Below are 6,557 nucleotides of genomic sequence, written 5' to 3' on the forward strand. Positions count from 1 at the left end.
TGATATTTTAACTGCGATATTTCAAACGTGTCATTTACCAATATTTCCAGTCTGCTTGCTAATGCACACGGCGAAGATAAATAAGTGTTTCATGCCTTGTTGGATGTACCTCAGGTGTAGAAACAGGCTGCTTTCAACAGTGTGGAACATCAGAGATGACTAGAGTGTGTAATGTGTTGCAGCAGGCTGCTGAAATTCTATAAAACAAGATTTGTTGCAGCTTCTGTCAGTTTTCACTTTTCCAGCAGAGCAAAATGACTTGAACATTTGTTAGAACAAAGTGAAATATACCTTTGTGGTGGGGTGTGTTTGTTTTGATTAAACATTTTGCTCCAGTTCCTTTACTGGCTCTTGCTTGCATACTCAAGTCCAAGTAAATGGAGTAAATTGAGTAACCTTTAGTCCAAGGGAGGGTATCAAATCAAATTATGTGGAGTGAATTGGATCTTAAAACCCGATTCTCATGTTTTTATTTGTAGGATCTGGCACAATTCCTTCCAGCAAAATTGATGATGATTTCATAGACTGCAAAATATTACAGTTGGAGAACGTATAACAAAGACTATTGTAATCCCAGGTTTCACTCTCCCCATGTGTAGTGGAGACAGTCTTATCATTCAACACTAAATGAAAGAAGAAAATCTTCGGCTCCCTGGGACAAAATCTTAACAAATGGGGTTTGTGGGCTAATGTGTGTCAGATTGGGGATTCGTGAAAGCATTTGAGAACCTGAATAATAATATGAATGTATGTGCTTTCAATGGATTTCATCAGGCACCTGTTTAAATAAGGTATCATCCTCTCTCCTCTCCTCTCCTCTCCTCTCCTCTCCTCTCCTCTCCTCTCCTCTCCTCTCCTCTCCTCTCCTCTCCTCTCTCTTGTCCCCTGGCTGGTGGCTGGCTGCATCTATTTGTGGGTTTGTGGCATGAAAACATTTGAGAAATGCTTTTTGCAGAAATCCTGTCCCAAGCCTTCACCTCTGTGGCTCCGCTGGATAACAAGATGGCAGAACGGCCAGGGAAACAGCCAGATTTGGATAGCAAGCTTCAAAATGAAACCAGGTTCAGAGCCCACATGTCAAGGCGGCTTGATAGCCTGTGTGTGTGTGTGTGTGTGTGTGTGTGTGTTTGTGTGTGTGTCTGGCTTAGGGATGTACTGACCAATCCCATGGCTGTTCTTTTCAATTTTTTTCTCCAAGTCAATGTAGTCAGTCAAGCAACCAGACCCAAGATGAGTGCCTGTCTCGTCTGAAACTCAGAGCTTTCAGGAGAGCTGCAGCATTGCTGTGTGTGTATATGTGTGTGTGTGTGTGTTGAATAGATGGGTTGTGTAATGTGATGTGACAGCAGGGAGGAAAAGGAGAGATTAAGTTCAAGAGTTGGCCTGCTCACTTTAACGGCTCAACTATTAAAAGACCCCCCCTTACACAGACCAACGGACAAGAAACGACACACACACACACACACACACACACACACACACACACACACACACACACACACGCATACACACACACACTCATCCCTGTCATCTGCTCATTCAATGAACAAGCAGTGTTTTGTGTGGGAAAACATATAGTGCTATTGGTGTTTGTGTGAATTCCTCGTAATTAATTCTAATGGATGGTAGTGGTGCCAAGATGTGGTGGGTGCCAACACGTGGGTGTGTGTGTGTGTGTGTGTGTGTGTGTGTGTGTGTGTGTCTCAGCAATATCCCTGCTGACTGTATTTCGGCCTCAAATCTTCTGTTTCCTCTGTCAACAGTATCGGTAGAGATATTTGTGATTACAAGTTGTGAAAAAACGACTTCCCACTTCATTTCTTTCTATTTTCCTGGCTAGTATAAAAATAAAAGCTCAAGTCTGGTGCTCCTGTTTAATTTAGCATCACAGTTCCAATGGGGCTGAAACACTGCTGTGGACTTTAACTTTTTTATCTTTTCGTGGTCCGGCACCTACTTTACAATGCTTCTTGATGTGGGCAAGCCTACTTTACTTTTCCCAACGTCCGATGTCATTTTCCCTTTTGTTTTCCCCCCATAGCGGAATGTGTTTCCCTGTCGTTGTTGTTGTTGTTGTTCTCTGTTCTTCCATGGATGCAAACAAATTCCGCAGCATTCTTTCCCCCCCGGGAGAATGACTGTGTGTCTTTGAACGCCCCTTTGCACTCTCACCACAACATACGATTAGCCTTCCCACACACACACACACACACACACACACACACACACACACAACACACACACACACACACACACACAATCATGGGAGGGCACGGACACACACACACTCGTTGCACCCAAAGGCATGTGCACACATACCGACACACACACACACACACACAGTAACATACAGCATGAAGGATACACATGCAACACACACTCCTCCACTTTGTTTGAAGGCCTGCCCACTCCCAGTCCCAGTTGCAGTGCAAGCGTGTGACTGGATTGTTAACTGGTTTGCTCTGGAATTGATCCACCTCTCACCCCATCAATCCTCCTCTTTTTTTCCCCTCTTCCCTCACCTACTTTCCTCTCACCCATCTCCCCCTCTCCCTCCGTCCCATCAACTTTTAACTCTCTCTCTCTCTCTCTCTCTCTCTCTCTCTCTCTCTCTCTCTCTCTCTCTCTCTCTCTCTGTCTGGGCATGTAAAGCTTCAGGTGTTCCGGTAGAAAAGCAGTGAAGTCGGAGGGTTGCGGTCATGGCAACACAGTAAATAGAGTAGAAGTACAGCCCATGATGATGATGATAACAGTGATGATGAAGATCTGGCCTGGTGTTGGTGCAGAGTAGGCTTAAGGCTTGCAGGTAGAAAATGGGTGTGTGTGTGTTTGGCACATGGTCACATCCTTTTGTTTCCACATGGCTCCATGGGGCTGAATGTGTCAGTAATCTATTGGCTGTTTAATTCTCTTGCTCTCTTGTTGTTATGTCTCTCATTGTATTGGCTGATTTTAGTGTGCCGTGTTTTCTTGTATTCATATTCATTTGGAGGGATTGTTTCCCCGTGACTGATCAAAATGCCATATTAGATTTGGCATTACAAAGCCTGATGTATCAGCACACTGAGAAGTGCAGCGGACACAGTGGCAGACGTTGGCATGGCTAAGTGTCCAAAGCCAAGTCTCCTGATCCCCAGCGCTATTGTTGCTGTACAGTGTTATCATGTACCCATCTCTGACCTGTCTGGCACACACACACACACACACACACACACACACACACACACACACACACAAGGGATAAGGGGTGTGTGTGCATGTGTGTGTGTTTGTTGTGTGTGAGAGTGATGTCATGCCCCCCCGGATAGATTTGGCTGCCAGGATGAGGGTGAAAAGGGTTCGGGGGTGTTTGCCGCATGGTTGGCATTCGATACTGTGTTGAAATCAAAAGTGTGTGTGTGTGAGCGCCCGTGTGCAGGCGGGCTCACGTCTGGCTCTCCGATTGACTCTCGCAGCTCTCTTATCTCACATCTCATGAAGCATTATTCAAATACTTAAAGCCAGAAAGCCGAAACTCTCCGGCCGATTTATTTCATCTGACGAGGAACGGCAGCGGCGCCCGGCGGAAGGCAAAACTGAACGAGTTTCCGATCCGCCTCGCAGAATATCAACTAAAATATCTCCCAACATCTACACCCCGCAGCCCCCCCCAGCCCCCCCATCCCAAATCCCCTTTTTAGCGGACTGGGATCTCAAATCCCTTGCATAGACGGATTCTCCAGTGAAGCCATTCCAAGTTTACAGTGGTAAAATGGCAGGGATTTTTCTCCTCTCTCGCTATTTTGTAAAGGAGGAGGGGGAGAGTGTTTTTCTTGATTTGGTATTTTGCAGACGGTTCTCTCTTCTATTTTCAGTTTTTTTTGTTTTGTTTGAATTGGCGTCTGGTTTGTGTATGCAGTCGTGTCAATTATCACGCTCTTGCATAACAGCACTTGACTCAAAGGATAATGGGCATTTGTGGATTTTGTGTGGAAATAGATTGTGTGTGTGTGTGTGTGCAGCCTCTCCCCCCTCTCCCCTCCCCTCCGCGACTTCACAGCGAAGCCATTCATCCATTCATCCTCCTCTTCTCACCTGTTCTCCAGGGAAACGGGGATCAGAGAATAGAGGGAGGACAGACAGTCAGTCAGTCAGTGGAACGGTGCTGATGGGGGGTGTGAGCACCGCGGTGTCGCCGTGACACCTGCGCGGCTGCAGGTGTGCCGGTGCGATGCTGAGTTTCACACGGGGGAGGGTGCACGGTGGGAGAATGAGGACCATTGTGCCCATAAGGCCGTGGCGGTGCCACCCGATGCCACCCTAGGGCCACCGGGCTAAGCCGTGGACAATAGACGGTGATAGAGAAGGTGAGGGTGAGCGACATGGGCGGACTGAGAGACAGAGAGGGGAGAGGGGGAGGAAAATGCTGAGAAGTTATGGTTGTTCCATCTGTGTAGCTTTCTGAAGGCCATATTAGACCCATATTTGTGGGTAAAAGCTGCTGCTAACTGACATTTTGTGTCAAGAGTCAAGATCTTTAAACTCCAGTCAAACAGATCAAAAAGTCTCTCTCTCTCTCTCTCTCTCTCTCTCTCTCTCTCTCTCTCTCTCTCTCTCTCTCTCTCTCTCTCTCTCTCTCTCTCTCTCTCTCTCTCTCTCTCCTTGCCTTCATAGCAGAAATATCACTCCATTTTATTTTTACTGCAGGTGGGTGTTTGTGTGGTTTTTTTTGTTTTTTAAGTATGTGTGGCTATGGAGAGTGAGCAAAGCCTTAGGTGCCGGTCCTATTCCTTGTGGTGTATATGTGTGTGTGTGTGTGTTAAATTCCCAACCTCTGTGGCAGGATAGATATGAGAGCGTAGGAGGCATCTCAAATTGCCTCTCCTCTGTCTCTGTTCTCCACCCCTCCCGTCTCTCTTTTCTCCCAGTCCAGGTGAGACATAAGGAGAGGAGAAGCACTGCATTTAGCTAACCGGGACTTGTGTGTGTGTGTGTGTGGGAGATTGTTTGGTTTGTGGGAACACAGCCCTATGTCTTGTGTTGTCGGACTGAAGCTTGGTGTGTGTGTGTGTGTGTGTGTGTGTGTGTGTGTGTGCAGGCGGATACAGTATTTATCTGCATTTAGCATTTGGGCATCTGCATTGAAATGTCTTGACTCTGTTCTTATGTAATCACCACTTGTGTCTGTTCACAGCAGATAGTGTGCGTGGTTCTAGAAGTGTGTGTGTGTGTGAGTGTCTTCTCGTGTGTGTGTGTGTGTGAGATGTATTAGTTGGAAAATGCCGACTGGGCCGTCGGGACGCTTGATTGAGTTTTGAGACGGGGGTGCGGCAGTTTTTTTCTTTCTTCTTTTTCGCTCCACTCTATTCTCGTTAAAGTCGGATCAATAGTTATTTTTAGCTTTCCCTCCCTCGCTCCCTCGCTCCCTCCCTCCCTCCGTCCGTCCATCCCTCCCATCCATCCGTCCGTGCTTAAAAGTGAGCGCTGGCTTGTCCTCCCATATCCCGCTGCCAGCGTCGAGAGCTCACACACATCGATCTCTCTCTAATAAGTTGGCCCAAGCCTCAGCAGTTCTGCACCCCCTCCTCCTCCTCCTCCTCCTCCTCCTCCTCCTCTTCCTCCCCCTCCTCTGGGGGAGAGAGGAAGGAGGGGGTAGAGAGAGAGAGAGGGAGAGGGAGAGAAACCTGTTGGGGTTTAGCTCCCATAAAGTGCCGCAGGGCCACGCTATGGTGCACTGCACTAGGCTCAGGCATGATGTGAGAGCTGTGACTGATACACACCGACAGGCGCGTGGGACACACACACACACACACACACTCAAACACACACGCACAGGCATTTTTCAGATGCAGCAAGCGTCTGATACAATGTCTGGCCGGCCTGTGCTGCAGTTTGCACAACACAAGCCATGATAGGAGGCATGATATGACACACACACACACACACACATAATCTCAGCTATTGTAACCTTGGCAGCACCTTGCTGATTCAATTTTTTTTTACATTCAGCATGACAAACACACACCCAGATATGAATGTGGACATTGGTCACTGTATCACATTCCGTAGTGGCAGTGCATCGACTGATAGAGATTAGCCGGTGTTAATATCTCACCGTTTCCCCCTGCACAGCAATCTCTATTCAACACACAGGCATAAAGGCTAGCCTGCAGTCAGTAGAGGCATGTCAAATCATATGGGTTTTTCACTATGGACACACACTTACTTTATTCTCAGCTTGTTGAACCAAACTAACAGTCAGGGGATCCGCAGGTCCTTAAGAAAGTCTGGAAAAGTCTTAAATGATCTAAATATAAGGCTTTAAAAAGTACTAAAATATCATAAATACAGTTATACAGGTCTTATGTTTTTTTCACCAAGCAGTTCCAGGTGTCTTTGTGCTGCATGACCACTGTTACATTCACACAGAACAGGGTTAATAGTACAATCTGCATCATGTCTGCTTTACTAAACACAGTTGGGCTTCATGTCCCATAACAATTAATTTGTCCTGTTGTCATTTTTCTTATTCTTTATAGTTGCACAGCTTTCATTATTGTTTTGGTTGTTAAATTGGT

The sequence above is a fragment of the Centroberyx affinis genome, unplaced genomic scaffold (assembly GCF_046629955.1).
Source record: "Centroberyx affinis isolate AG114_WGS23_722 - 3 ecotype Tasmania unplaced genomic scaffold, CSIRO-AGI_Caff_v1 ptg004153l_1, whole genome shotgun sequence".
In the NCBI taxonomy this organism is placed as follows: Eukaryota; Metazoa; Chordata; class Actinopteri; order Beryciformes; family Berycidae; genus Centroberyx; species Centroberyx affinis.